The sequence below is a fragment of the Chionomys nivalis genome, chromosome 2 (genome assembly GCF_950005125.1).
Source record: "Chionomys nivalis chromosome 2, mChiNiv1.1, whole genome shotgun sequence".
NCBI lineage: Eukaryota > Metazoa > Chordata > Mammalia > Rodentia > Cricetidae > Chionomys > Chionomys nivalis.
In genome coordinates, this window is record NC_080087.1 from 73,777,273 (window position 1) to 73,793,722 (window position 16,450).

General features: G+C 39.5%; 1 pseudogene; it reads left to right on the forward strand.

Annotated features, from left to right (window-relative positions):
• The first annotated feature begins 12,890 nt into the window (after positions 1-12,890).
• Positions 12,891-16,450, forward strand: part of LOC130870049 (probable alcohol sulfotransferase) — a 38,281-nt pseudogene continuing 34,721 nt past the window's right edge.

Below are 16,450 nucleotides of genomic sequence, written 5' to 3' on the forward strand. Positions count from 1 at the left end.
TGAAGTAATAAGTCCTGCGAGAGGCAGGTATGTCTCACTGTTGAGAAAAGTTTAAGTTCTTAAAATCTTTTAAATGCCTTTTCTACGGATCTTTGAAGTATTAAAGATTACCTATCTAACTGAAATATATTTCTATTATCTAGAAAAACCTAATTAACATGAATTTATATTTGACTATTAATTAATAATTTTAATTATGCATTACATTTTAAAGTAAGCTTTACAAGCATAATACCTTAAACAAGAGTGTATACATGTATATATTTATTTTATATTTTTTATACATATATTTATATAGCAAAGTTGACCTGATATTTTTATCAATAAATCAAAGTACATACCAGTGTAAAGTCTTCATTTCTATATCATATCCCCCTTTTTTCTTGAGAAAGACCAAGACTGACTATTACTCATTTGTAACCAACCTCTTTTAAATGAAAACAAACATTTGTAAACAATATTTTAGAATTTGGGCACAATTTTTAGAGTACTTACTGATGATTGGGGGGTGTTGTTAATCAGGTCTTTCATGGTTGTTGGTTCACGGTCCAAGACTTCAACTAGTAGTCTTGAAACTGTGGTGTATATTGGACCACCTGGGGCATTGCTTCAGTGGGTTTTGTTTGATCTAACTATTTTACCTGGTAAGGAATCCACAGCTTTCTAACTTCTATAAGTAAAAGGAGAACCTCTTTTCCAAAGCAACGGTTTTTATACTTAAATTTTGAAGTCAAGATACATTTAAAATACATATATTTGTTTATCTTAGCAGTTTATATAATGAAATCTCTTTTTATAGTTAGTTCATTCACAGTCAAAAATTAAAAAAAAAAACACAATATACATAATCCAGACTCTGTGTATTTTTCATCTTTACAGGGCTTTTTAAAAAATTCTGTTTTGTCTTTATTTTTTAAGTTTTGTTTTCTTGAGAAACAATTTCTCTTTGTATCATTGGCTGTCCTAGATCTCACTCTGTAGATCAGGTTGGCCATTAACTCACAGAGATCTACCTGGGCATGTACCATCTTCTCAGCTATTCTATTTCATTTTTAAGGACAATCAACTACTGAACCACATCTGGATCAAGGAAGAAATAAAGAAAGAAATTAAAATTCTTCTTGTACAATGAAAATAAAAACACAACATACTCAAACCTATGGGACACTATGAAAACAGTGCTAAGAGGAAAGTTCATAGCACTAAGTGTCCACTTAAAGAAAACAGAGAAAGCACACATTGGATACTTAACAGCCCACCTGAAAGCTCTAGAAAAAAAAGCAGCAGACTCACCTAGGAGGAGTAGAAGACTGGAAATAATCAAATTGAGGGCTGAAATCAACAAAATAGAAACACAGAAAACAACCCAAAGAATCAATGAAACAAAAAGCTGGTTCTTGGAGAAAATCAACAAGATTGATAAACCCCTATGCAAACTAATCAAACGACAGAGAGAACACGCAAATTAATAAGATCAGAAATGAAGAGGGGGAAATAGTCACAGACACAGAGGAAATTCAGAGAATCATTAGATCTTACTACAAAAGCCTGTATGGCACAAAATTGGAAAATGTAAAAGAAATGGACATTTTTTAAGGTAAGTACCATATACCAAAGTTAAACCAGGACCAGGTGAACAATCTAAATAGACCTGTTAGTCGCGAAGAATTAGAAGCTGTTATCAAAAACCTCTCTACCAAGAAAAGGAAGGTCCAGATGGTTTCAATGCAGAATTCTACCAGAACTTCCAAGAAGAACTAATACCTATACTCCTTAATGTATTTCACAATATAGAAACAGAAGACTCATTGCTAAATTCCTTTTATGAAGCTACAGTTACCCTGATACCAAAACCACACAAAGACCCAACCAAGAAAGAGAATTTCAGGCCTATATCACTCATGAACATCAACGCAAAAATCCCCTATAAAATACTGGCAAACCGAATTCAAGAACACAGAAAAATTATCCATTATGATCAAGTAGACTTCATCCCAGAGATGCAGGGCTGGTTCAACAACAAAAATCTATCAATGTAATCTACCATATAAATAAACTGAAAGAAAAAAACCATATGATCATTTCATTAGATGCTGAAAAAGTATTTGACAAAATTCAACATCCCATTATGATAAAGGTCTTGGAGAGATTAGGGATTAATTAATTAGTAATAAAAGCTATTTACAGCAAGCCGACAGCTAACATCAAATTAAACAGAGAGAAACTCATGTCATCCCACTAAAATCAGGAACACGACAAGGCTGTCCACTCTCTCCATACCTCTTCAATATAGTGCTTGAAGTTCTAGCAATAGCAATAAGACAACATAAGGTGGTCAAAAGGATTCGAATTGGAAAGGAAGAAGTTAAAATTTGTTAATTGCAGATGATATAATAGTGTACATAAGCAACCCCATAAACTCTACCAAAAAACTCCTACAGCTGATAAACACCTTTAGTAATGTGGCAGGATACAAGATCAACTCCAAAAAATCAGTTGCCTTCCTATACACTAAGGATAAGGAAGCAGAGAGGGAAATCAGTGAAGCATCACCTTTCAGGATAGCCACAAATAGCATAAAGTATCTTGGGATAACTCTGACCAAGGAAGTAAAAGATCTATTTGACAAGAACTTTATGTCTTTGAAAAAAGAAATTGAAGAGGACACCAGAAAATGGAAGGATCTCCCTTGCTCTTGGATTGGGAGGATCAACATAGTAAAAATGGCAATTCTTCCAAAAGCAATCTATAGATTCATTGCAATCCACATCAAAATCCCATCAAAATTCTTTACAGACCTTGAGAGGACAATAATCAACTTTATATGGAAAAACAAAAAAAAAACTCAGGATAGACAAAACAATCTTATACAATAAAGGACCTTCTGGAAGCATTACCATCCCCGACTTCAAACTCTATTACAGAGCTACAGTATTGAAAACAGCTTGGTATTGGCATAAAAACAGAGAAGTCGACCAATGGAATTGAATAGAAGACCCGGATTTTAACCCTCAATCCTATGAACACCCGATTTTCGATAAAGGAGCTAAAAGTATACAATGGAAGAAAGAAAGCATCTTCAACAAATGGTGCTGTCAGAACTGGTTGTCAACCTGTAGAAGAATGAAAATAGATCCATGCACAAAACTCAAGTCCAAATGGATCAAAGACCTCAATATCAATCTGAATACACTGAACCTGATAGAAGAAAAAGTGGGAAGTACTCTAAAATATATGGGCACAGGAGATCGCTTCGTATGTATAACCCCAGCAGCACAGACATTAAGGGCAACATTGAATTAATGTTCTCCTGAAACTGAGAAGCTTCTGTAAAGCAAAGGACACTGTCACTAAGGCAAAATGGCATCCTACTGACTGGGAGAAGATCTTCACCAACCCCGCAACTGACAAAGGTCTGATCTCCAAAATATATAAAGAACTCAAGAAACTAGACTTTAAAATGATAATTAACCCAATTAAAAAATGGGGCACTGAACTGAACAGAGAATTCTCAACAGAAGAATTTCAAATGGCCAAAAGACACTTAAGGTCATGCTCAACCTCCTTAGCTATTGAGGAAATGCAAATCAAAACAACTTTGAGATACCATCTTACACCTGTCAGAATGGCTAAAATCAAAAACACCAATGATACCCTTTGCTGGAGAGGTTGTGGAGTAAGGGGTACACTCATTCATTGCTGGTGGGAATGCAAACTTGAGCAACCACTTTGGAAATCAGTGTGGTGGTTTCTCAGGAAATTGGGATCAACCTACCCCAGGACCCAGCAATACCACTGTTGGAAATATACCCAAGAGATGCCCTATCATATTAAAAAAGCATTTGTTCAACTATGTTCATAGCAGCATTATTTGCAATAGCCAGAACCTTCAAACAACCTAGAGGCCCTTCAATAGAAAAATGGATGAAGAAAGTGTGGTATATATACATATTAGAGTTCTACTCACCGGTTAAAAACAATGACATCTTGAATTTTGCATCTAAATGAATGGAAATAGAAAACATTATCCTGAGTGAGGTAACCCAGACCCAAAAAGATGAACCTGGGATGTACTCACTCCTAATTGGTTTCTAGCCATAAGTAAAGGACATTGAGCCTATAATTTGTGATCCTAGAGAAGCTAAATAAGAAGGTGAACCCAAAGAAAAACATATAGTCATCTTCCTGGTTTTTGGAAGTAGACAAGATTGCCGGGAAAAATTGGGAATTGTGGGTGGGGTGGCATGGGGTTAAGGGGAAATGTGGAGAGAAAAGTGAGAAGGGGATGGTGGGGGTGAGCTTGGGGGAATGGGATGTTGGGATAAAGGAAGGGTGCATATGGGAGCAGCGAAGTATATATCCTAATTAAGGGAGCCATCTTAGGGTTGGCAAGAAACTTGACTCTAGAGGGGCCGCAGGTGTCCAGGGAGATGTTCCCAGCTTGTTATTGAGCAGCTGAGGAGAGGGCACCTGAACTGGCCCTATCCTATAGCCACACTGATGAATATCTTGCATATCACCATAGAACCTTCATCTGGCGATGGTTGGAGATAGAGACAGAGACTGACATTGGAGAACCGGACTGAGCTCCCAAGGTCCAAATGAGGACCAGAAGGAGGGAGAACATGAGCAAGAAAGTCAGGACCGCGAGGATTGCACCCACCCACTGAGACAGTGTGGCTGATCTATTGGGAGCTCACCAAGCTGGACTGAGACTGAAAAAGCATGGGATAAAACTGGACTATCTGAACATGGTGGACAAAGAGGACTGATGAGAGGCCAAGAACAATAGCACTGAGTTTTGATCCTACTTTATGAACTGGCTTTGTGGGAGCCTAGCCTGTTTCGATTTTCACTTTCCTAGACCTGGATGGTTGGGGGAGGACCTTGGACTTCCCACAGGGCAGGGAACACTGACTGCTCTTCAGACTGGAGAAGGAGGGGGAAAGAAGTGGGGGAGGGGGAGGGAAATAGGAGGCAGGGAGGAGGCAGACATTTTTTCAATAAAAAAAGAATAACAATAATGCTGTAAAATATAATATTATCTTAGAGAAATTTTGTTTACCCCAGAGGAACATATAGGCATGGGAGAGAGATAGACAGAGAGAGAGACATAGTGAGACAGAGGGAGGGAGGAGGGAGGAAGAGAGGGAGGGAGAGAGATTGAGACAGAGAGAGATGGTGGGAGGGAGGGACAGAGAGACAGAGACTGAGACAGAGAGTGATGGAGGAAAGGAATACCTACAACTTTAGCAAGACCCAATACTAACATCAACAAATCTTTCTCAAACTGTTTCAGTCCTTGGTGATTAACATTCAAACACATGAATGTTTGAGGAAGCCTATAAACAGAAATTAGACACATGGGGGTAATTCTCAATCAATCATCTTCAGTCTGTATACTTTAATTGTGCATATGCTTTAAGTGTTGAACATTTGATTAATGGATAACCGCTTGTTATAATCTTCCCTGGGAATACTATTTCTCCCACTCTCATCAATCCTTTATTACCTGTAATTCTTTCTTTAGGGTTGAGATTTCATGTGTTCTTCCCTGTATACACTTGCATGTCTTTTGCTGTAGTACTTTTTGACTTTATGATGGATTATTCATGTTGGTAAAAATTGATCAATGTAGCTTTTTAAATTACTAGGAGACATAATCTCACAAAATTGCTATGGAATAATACTTATGTACACTGTGAACATGCATTACTTTTATTGATTAATAAAAAGTTGACATGATGGTAGCCAGAAAGAAAATATAGGAGTCACCAGCCAAATATAAATTATGTTGGACAAACAAAATGCAGCAGAAGTAAATCCACAAGCCTCAGAGAACCACATAGATTAATAGAAAAGGGTTAAGTTGTAAGATCTAGTTAGTAACAAGTCTGAGTTATCAGTCAAGCCCTTATAGTGTATATTAAATATCTGAGTAAGTTGTTTGGGAACAGGTGGTTGGCATAAAGATCTGTGCCTGCAAATTATATTCTCTAATCCTCTTCCTCTTACAATATTTTTTTCACTCTTTCTCAATATATGCTAAAACTTAGGAGTGGGAGTGTTTGTAGATGTGTTGAGTGGTACTGTGTCCCACCACTCTGCATTTTTATTTGTTGGTTTACTGCAGGGGATTATATCTGTTGCAAAGAGAAGTTTCTTTTATGAGAGCTCATATTTGTGGATCAAAGCAAAAGTGTTTAGGGTTTTTGCTGTTTAAATAAAGCATTGGTTGTAGGTACTCATCACAATATCACTAGTATTTAGCAAGGTTTCCATTACCAGATATTGTTTACCTCTTGTTAAGAGTCTCTTCAGTACAATTAGTGAGATATTTGTTATCCCAAGAGTTTCTCATGAAAACCATTATGACTTTCTTGCCCTCTAGTAATTGATGTGGATTATAGGTTGTTCAATCTCTTTCTTGCTTCCATTCTTTGGAAGCCTGCTTGGTTACATATGGAACTAGTCCTCAGGGAAAAGGATTTAAGGTCTTTGTCCAGCTCAGGATCTCTGACTGTGTTTGTGACATGAATGGCACTTTAGGAATATACAATTATCCTTTTTTAAAAAAAAAAAATTATTTATTTATTTATTTAAGATTTCTGCCTCCTCCTCTCCACCGCCTCCCATCCCCCCCCGAATCAAGTCCCCCTCCCTCATCTGCTCGGAGAGCAGTCAGGGTTCCCTGCCCTGTGGGAAGTCCAAGGACCTCCCACCTCCTTCCAGGTCTAGTAAGGTGAGCATCCAAACTGCCTAGGCTCCCACAAAGCCAGTACGTGCAGTAGGATCAAAACCCAGGGCCATTGTTCTTGACTTCTCAGCAGTCCTCGTTGTCCGTTATGTTCAGCGAGTCCGGTTTTATCCCATGCTTTTTCAGACCCAGTCCAGCTGGCCTTGGTGAATTCCCGATAGATCATCCCCATTGTCTCAGTATGTGGGTGTACCCCTCGCGGTCCTGAGTTCCTTGCTCATCCTCTCTCTCCTTCTGCTCCTGATTTGGACCTTGGGATTTCAGTCCATTGCTCCAATGTGGGTCACTATCTCTGTCACCTTTCATCACCTGATGAAGGACAGAAGAAGGTCAAATGGCCAAAAGACACTTAAGGTCATGCTCAACTTCCTTAGCGATCAGGGAAATGCAAATCAAGACAACTTTAGGATACCATCTTATACCTGTCAGAATGGCTAAAATCAAAAACACCAATGATAGCCTTTGCTGGAGAGGTTGTGGAGTAAGGGGTACACTCATCCATTGCTGGTGGGAATGCAAACATGAGCAACCACTTTGGAAATCATTGTGGCGGTTTCTCAGGAAATTTGGGATCAACCTACCCCAGGACCCAGCAATACCACTCTTGGAAATATACCCAAGAGATGCCCTATCATATTACAAAAGCATTTGTTCAACTATGTTCATACAATTATCCTTTACCTTTGTGAATTAAACAATGTCAGTAGCAATAGGCTGTGTTTTTAGTCCTTTAAACAATACCAGAAAAAATTTAAAATAGTATTCCTTGTGTCTGCTATTATGGATTTGATTTTGTTAGGTGATATTTGGTTCTTGGTGGAAGCATTGTCAGCCTAGATTAGACTATTAATTAATACTATATATGTATATTTATGAACAGAATCATTTGTGTCATAAGGATTTTTGAGGTACATAAATAGCAATAATATTCTTTATGACTTTTCAGGCACTCTTATTGTTATTTTACCTTCCTCTCTCCTCCTTAAGTCACCTTTATCCCCTATATAAAAGCACCCTTTATCATTTCTTTGATTACGTGTACCCTGATATCTCCCTATGTATTGTTTCACAATATCCCTAATCTAGTAATGATTTCTGTTTTCAGATTACAGTTGCTGTGATAAATACTATGACAAGAAGTAAACTGGCAAAGATAGGGTTTATTTTACTTAAGGTTCAATGTCACTGTTCATTGTCAAAGTAATTCAGGAGAGGAATTAAGTAGGACAGGGATTCAGGAGTGGGAGCTGATGCAGAAGAAATGAAGGGGTGCTGCTTATTGGCTTATTCTTTATGAGTTGATAAGCTTTATTAAAAAATAGAACTCTAAGTCACCAGTACAGTGATGTTCCCAACTCATATATCCTGACTCTTCTCCATTGATGAATAATTGGATTTCAGGTGCTTCTATTGATAGCTCTATCTTCTGGATTTATTCCCTTAATTGAATTTCCATCATCTCAGATAACTACATGTGTGTCAACTTAACATAAAACTACCCAGCTACATCTGATTTAATCTTATGTTTATGCACTTATTCCAGTATATGTACTTCCACCTGAAGATTTGGGACCCGCACAAAGGAGAGCAAATGACATTTTTCATTTAAGTCTGAGCTTTATAATTCAATATGATCATTTTTTGTTCCGTGAGCCTGGATAATTGATGTGGGATTCCCCTCTGTATACGATGAATGTGTTTTATTACCATTGATTGATAAAAAAGCTGTTTAGGCCAATGGCCTACCAGTAAGGTTTTGGCAGTGATGTCTGGAAGCTACATGGCATCTCCGTGACTCCACCTACTCTCTCTATATATCTCTGTTCAGATTTCTTGACTGGATTTCCTCTACTAAGCCAGGGGCTGAAACAACTTCTTTATTAACAAATGGTAAGAAAACACATTCTTAACATACAGAGGGGAATCTCACATCATCTCCCCTTTTCTGTTTAAATCAGATAACCATGTTTTCTTTCTGATTTTAAGTTATAATGAAACACATTGAACTATTTTTTTAGTTTGATAGTTGTCAGGATCAAACGCATTTTGGGTATAGACCTACTTAGTCTTACCTGTCATAGTCTGAGACAGTATTTTCCAGAAACCTAATGTTTCTTGGAAAACATGACATCAAGGGAATGAGGTAGATGATTTTAAGTTTCCCTCTAATCCTCTGATTCCAATTTCCCTGTTATCTCTAGTTTTTTGTTTACCTCTTTCTAAGATCTTTTCTTTACCTCTGATCACACTCTCAGTGAAGTAAACAGAGCTTTTCTTACAGCCTTCCTTCCTTACCCCATACTTGTATCTCAACTACCTACCTTTAAGACCCATTTTATTGGAAACAAAGTTACCTCAATGGATATGGAATCAGATCCTTTTGGCCTACCAAGCTTTCCAGTCTCTTGTGTTGCTCCTTAGTGGCCTGCTTTTCTAAACCATCTTTATTTTTAGATGTCAGTACCCCCATATCTAGAAACATATTCTACGTTGGATTACCAGTAGCCAATCTTAGAAGAAAGTCAAAGCAGTCACACACTCCTAACAGAAGAAAGAAACAAATAAAAAGCCAGATATTACTAAGACTCTAGGCTGCCCTTCAAAACTAACAGCAAGGCCTTATTGCTGAAGAAAGTACCTAAATAACTGACTGGATATTAACTGATCACTCTGGTGTCTACTGGGATCTTTACATCCTGTGCTCTAGGATATTTTATACAGAAAGGAATCTGAACACTACCAAAAGAAAACATAAACAACTCAAATACAAATGGTTGTCTAGGAAATTATCTCCTACCTATAAGATAGGCTACAATAATAGTGGTCATTTATGTCAACTCTGAAAAGCTCTTATAAACTCAGAGAAATAGAGGCAGTATACACAATACCTGTGCACACACATACTCTGCTTATATATTATGGCTTTCAACTAATTGATTTTCTCCAAGAACCAACTTTTTGTTTCATTGATTCTTTGGACTGTTTTCTGTGTTTCTATTTTGTTGATTTCAGCCCTCAGTTTGATTATTTCCAGTCTTCTACTCCTCCTGGGCGCGTCTGCTTCTTTTTTTTCTAGAGCTTTCAGGTGTGCTGTTAAGTCCCCAATGTAAGCTTTCTCCGTTTTCTTTAAGTGGGCACTTAGTGCTACGAACTTTCGTCTTAGCACTGCTTTCATCGTGTCCCATAGGTTTGAGTATGTTGTCTCTTTGTTTTTATTAAATTCAAGGAAGACTTTAATTTCTTTCTTAATTTCTTCCTTGACCCAGGTGTGGTTCAGTAGTTGACTGTTCAGTTTCCATGAGTTTGTCAGCTTTCTGGGGGTAGCATTGTTGGTGCCTTCTAACTTTAATCCGTGGTGATCTGATAAGACACAGGTGGACACTGATATTTTTTTGTATCTGTGGAGGTTTCCTTTGTTTCCAAGTATGTGGTCAATTTTCGAGAAGGTTCCATGAGCTGCTGAGAAGAAGGTATATTCTTTCCTATTTGGGTGGAGTGTTCTATAGATGTCTGTTAAGTCCATTACCTCCAACAATTCTCTTAATTCTCTATTAGTTTTCTGTCTGATTGACCTGTCCATTGGTGAGAAAGGTGTGTTGAAGTCTCCTACTACTAGTGTGTGTGATTTGATGTCTGCCTTGAGTTTTAGCAGTATTTCTTTTACATAAGTGGGTGCTTTTATATTAGGGGCATAGATATTCAGGATTGAGACTTCAACCTGCTGAATTGTTCCTGTTATGAGTATAAAGTGTCCCTCTCGATCTCTTCTGATTGATTTTAGTTTGAAGTCAGTTTTGTTAGAAATTAGTATGGCCACACCTGCTTTTTTCTTAGGACCATTTGCTTGAAAAACCTTTTCCCAACCCTTTACTCTGAGTAGATGCCTGTCTTTGTGGTTGAGATGAGTTTCTTGCAAACAGCAGACTGTTGGATCCTGTTTTCGTATCCAATCTCTTAGCCTGTGCCTTTTTATTGGTGAATTGAGACCATTAATATTAAGTGATATTAATGACCAGTGGTTGTTAACTCCGGTTATTCTTACTGCTTTTGGTAGAAGAGTTTGTGTGTCTCCCTTCTTTGAGTTGTGCTGTTGAAGGGTCGCTAGATGCCTGGGTTATTGTAGGCAGTGTTGGCAATGTTGGATTCCTTGGGTTGTGATTTTCCTTCTATTACTTTCTGTAGGGCTGGATTTGTGGCAACGTATTGTTTAAATTTGTTCTTATCCTGGAATGTCTTGTTTTCTCCATTGATAGTGAACGATAGCTTGGCTGGGTATAGTAGTTTGGGTTTGCATCCATGGTCTCTTAGTTTCTGTAGTACCTCTATCCAAGACCTTCTGGCTTTCATGGTTTCCATAGAGAAGTCAGGTGTAAGTCTGATCAGTTTACCTTTATAAGTTACTTGGCCTTTTTCCTTTGCAGCTCTTAATATTCTTTCTTTAATCTGTATATTTTGTGTTTTGATTATTATATGGCGAGGGGACGTTTTTTTTTTGATCCAGTCTGTTTGGTGTTCTGTATGCTTCTTGAATATTCAAAGGAATATCTTTCTTTATGTTGGGGAAGTTTTCTTCCATAATTTTGTTAAAAATGTTTTCTGGACCTTTGAGCTGTGCCTCTTCTCCTTCTTCTATCCCTATTATTCTTAGGTTTGGTCTTTTTATTGTGTCCCATATTTCCTGAATGTTTTGTGATGAGAATTTGTTGGCTTTGCTGTTTTCTTTGATCAGTCCGTTTATTTTCTCTATGGTGTCTTCAGAATCTGAGATTCTTTCTTCTATCTCTTGTATTCTATTGATTATGCTTGTTTCTGTAGTCTCTGCTCGTTGACCTATATTTGCCATATCCAGCTGGTCCTCCGTTTGTGTTTTCTTCCTTGCTTCCATTTCAGTTTTCAATTCTTGGACTGTTTCCATTACCTGTTTGATCGTTTTTTCTTGGCTTCCCAGGGTATCATTTACGTATTTACTCATTTCTTCAAACTTTTTGTTATACTTCTCATCCATTTCTATGAGGGCGTTTTTTACATGTTGTTTAAGGGACTCTATTGCTTTCAAAAAGTCAGTTTTTTCCTCTTCTCCTGTGTTAGGGTGTTCAAGTCCTTGTGTTGTAAGATCATTGGGTTCTGGTGTTTTCATGTTGTTTTTCAGATTATTGGGTGAATTCTTGCCTTGGCGTCTGCCCATCTCCTCTTACCGATGCTATCTGCCTGCCGGTGCCTCCGCCGCCCGGGCCCGCCTACGCGCCTGTGCTTCCGCCGCCTAGGCCTGCCTGCCGGTGCCTCTGCCACCCGGGCCTGCCTGCCGGTGCCTCCGCCACCCCGGCCTGCCTGTGCGCCGGTGCTTCCGCCGCCTGGGCCTGCCTGCCGGTGCCTCCGCCACCTGGGCCTGCCTGCCGGTGCCTCCACCACCCGGGCCTGCCTGCGCGCTTGTGCTTCTGCCCCCTAGGCCTGCCTGCCGGTGTCTCCGCCACCCGGGCCTGCCTGCGCGCCGGTGCCTCTGCCACCCGGACTTGCCTGCCTGCCGGTGCTTCCGCCGCCTAGGCTTGCCTGCCAGTGCCTCCGCCGCCGGGGCCTGCCTGCGCGCCGGTGCTTCCGCCGCCTAGGCCTGCCTGCCGGTGCCTCCGCCACCTGGGCCTGCCTGCCGGTGCCTCCGCCACCCGGGCCTGCCTGTGCGCTGGTGCCTCTGCCGCCCGGACTTGCCTGCCTGCCGGTGACTCCGCCGCCCGGGCCTCGGTTTCCTCCCTTCCAATCGCTCACTTGGTTTTGCCTTGATAAAGGACCACAGGTTCCCGCGGAGAACAGGAAAAGCAGAGCAAAAGGCTGAAAGCATTTTAAATTATGGTTTGTTTCTATGTCCAAGTACTTGTTATTGAGTTACTGGTTTGGAGTCATAACCTCAAGCTCACAATTTCCCAGAATGATTTCTGAATGAGTTCACAATTACTTAATACAGTGACCTTTGGCTGGTTGTTGCAATATCTATTTCTTCCTACCCATATTCCATTTATAACAAACTATGGGATGTTAATGATTTGTTTGTCTACAGTGTACCTTTTACCTCTCATAATTTGCTATAATTGAAACAGGTGGCCAATTCTGGAATCCTAAGAGCCCCCCAAAAGAAGTATTTGCCATGTCAGACTTCCTCTGGTTTGAAGGAATACCTTTCCCTGCTTTAGATCATGAAAAAGAAATTATTGGAGAGTGCCACAATAAGTTTGGATTCAGAGATGAAGACACAGTCATACTGAGTTACCCAAAATCGGGTAAGGACCATCACGGAGAATGATCCTAAGTGTCTGGGAAAGGTTAGAGCTTTTATATTTATTAATTTTGGTGATGACTGGAGTGCTTTATGTATCTCATATGTTCAACGCTCTGTGGGCATGGTGTGTGAGAGCATTTCCACTTAGTGAAAGAACTCTACCCTAACCTGTGGAATCAGAGTACCAACTTATAGACAGTATAACATAAAGCAGCCTCTGGCATTAGTCTGTTTCTGTGTAGAAAAGAAAGTGGAAGAGGGAGATTGATGAGAATTAACAGAAGAAATAGCACCTAGAGGAAAAGGCGTGGTTGTAAGAATGTACGGAGAAGAGGGCAATGGCAGGTAGAAGAATTCTCCAGTAAGACATCTGAATAAGTTCACAATTGCTTAAATAGTAACCTTTGGCTGGCTGTTGCAATATCTATTTTTTTCCTAATCATAGCACATTTCAGAACAAACTACGGGATGTTAGTGATTTCTTTCCTACACTATATATTTTACCTCTCAACCTTTGCTATGATCTAAACAGGTGACCAAGGCTGAAATCCTAACAGCATGCATATTAGGTCCATAGACAAGGACACGAACCTTGTCTAGGTAATGGAAAGAGTCTCAAAACTGAAGGAACCAAAAAGACATCATGCGCAATTGAGGGAGGGTTGTTTGGTGGGTGACAAAAGCCTTGAGCATGGGTAAGTACTAGGTTGCTGACATTGAAACTGTAATAACATGGAAAAGCAAGGGTAGTGGAATGCAGGTAAAGAATCCAGAAGATAGAGCAGAGCTAGAGAAATATCCTTTGACAAATGAGCATATAAACACAGATACAAGTGTGTGGGGGTAAATAGACACAAGGGAATTTATTTACCTTTACTGTAGCAATACTTAACCACACACAGTGATGAGGATACATCTCAATGGCATTATTTTAAATAAAAAGAGCAAGTTTCATGGACAGATTCCACAGTTACATCCCTGGGAAATATTTGAGAAAGGTTTATTCACTGTACCAGAATGTAGAAAGATAAGGGCCCGGAACTGTAAGGGATTTTCAGCTGGTAGGTGGGTTTATTGAATATAAAGTCTCAACTTTGCCAGGTAAGCATTGGGAATGTTCTGGAGAAATATACTTTGTACTTAAACCATGTGGACATTATGAAAACCACATGTCTGTGTGGTTGGAAACATCTGCACTGTAAATTGAATAAAAATACTTCAACTTGAGGCTTTTTTTCACAATCAATGTTTAAATGAATGACCATAACTTTTCTTTTTTCTTCAGGAACTAACTGGCTTGTTGAGACTGTCTGCTTGATTCAAACCAAGGGGAATCCCAAGTGGATTCAATCTGTGCCTATCTGGGAACGCTCCCCCTGGACAGAGTCTAAAACAGGGTATCCAGAATTAACCAATCAAAAAGGACCACGCCTCATGATTTCCCACCTTCCCATCCATCTTTTCCCCAAGTCTTTCTTTAGTTCCAAGGCCAAAGTCAGTGTCCATTTGTTGAGAAATCTTTAATCAAATGCTCATTGAATTTATTCTACCAAGAAGCACCCTGGAGTTCTATCTGAAATGTAATCTGACTCTGGAGGTTGTGGGAGGAATGCTGGGATTCTCATGAACTATATGATGCTGAGGTGTCTGCTTCTCAGAATACATTAGAGTACCAGGATGTCATCCATCACACAGTGGTTCTGGACAGATGTATGAGAAAAAGTAAAATATAAATTACCTCATGCAGGCACTGAATATACAGGTCAAACAGAGTTCAAAACTCTAGTGAAAGTTGGATATTACTGTAGAGAGCTGCGTGGAGCCACACCTGATGGCGATGTGTAGAGAGCTGCGTGGAGCCGCACCTGATGGTGCTGACTTCTGCCCTCCACGATCCCAAAAGCGAGTGCTCTCTATAATAATCAACTCCTTATATGGCTAAGGCCTGACTTATGCTATTATCACGCAATGATTGTCAGCTGCTTGCATATGCGTGGACCTATGGACAGTGCCCAGGTGGCAATCCGGGGTTGGCGGCCTGTGCCTATTTAAGGGCTGGGAGAGGTTTGCCCGGAGAGAGAGAGAAAGAAAGGAAAGAGAGAGAAGCTGTAAATAAGGTCCTGAATAAACTGCTTGCAAGAAGAGCTCCAGTGTTGTGTTTTCCTTGCTGGTCGAGGTGGACGCGACATAATGCTTCTTTGTTGTCATTAATGTCAATTAGTTAATTATTATTCTAAATATAGCCAATACACTGTGGTTGAATCACCCAAGGCAGAGTTGCTCATAGGGGATGCAACCTGACCAGGCATGAAAACTCTCATTTTATAGATTATTCAACAATCAGAGTTCATCTGTACCTAAAGTGTTTTACTATGTCTAACTGTGTTGTGGGAGCTACGGGCAGCATTCCCGCCTGGCTCCCGGCCGCCTGGCTAGCTTATGCCCCGAAATAATTACACGGAAACTGTAATTACACTGCCTGTCCCCTTATATCTAGCCTCTTCTAGGCTAATTCTCATGTATTAATTTAGCCCATTTCTAATAATCTGTGTAGCACCACTAGATGTGCTGGCTGCATCGTATCTGGCTCTGAGAGGAGCTGCCCTGCATCTGAGCTCACTTCCTCTTCCTCCCAGCATTCTGTTCTGTTTACTCCACCCACCTATGTTCTAACCTATCAGGGCCAAACAGTTTCATTATTAATTAACCAATGACCTTACTCCATCATAACTGCCCATAGCAATCATTAGTATTAGGAATTGCCAATGTCCCTGATAGAGAATCTTCGGAAGGGATCAGAGATATCTAGTTTCTGATCTACTATAGCTCCTTGTTAGTAAGAAAGTTTTAGGGAAGTCCATCAATTACAGATCCTAAAAATATTTTATGCTTAAACTACAAAGACAAACTTAGAAAAATAATCCCTCTTGAAAATTATCACAATGAATCTGGAAACATGGCTCAGAGGTAAAGAGGACTGACTGTTCCTTTAAACATCCCAAGTTCAATTCCAGCAATCACATAATCATTTGTAATGAAATCTGTTGCCCTCTCTGACCTGCAGGAATACTAGGTATATACTCTGCTTACAAAATAAATAAATAATTTTTAAAAAAAATTTCAAAATGAAGTAGTGACCATTCAACTACATCTCTGTCTTATCAGAATTTAGCAAACTCTTGGCTGGAGAAATTAAGGCCTGAAGAGATGAATTCTAGAGTAATGTCACAACAGGCATTTGTACAAAATTTAGATTTCCTTTTACAAACCGTTACTATTAATATAAATTTATTTCTTTTGTTTTTGAGAATATTATCTACTTGTATACATCATCCCCTTTTCTGCTTGCACCCTCCAAGCTCATCCATATACCCCTCTTTTCCCCCTTTCAAATCGATGGCCTCATTTTTCATTAAGCATTGTTACAG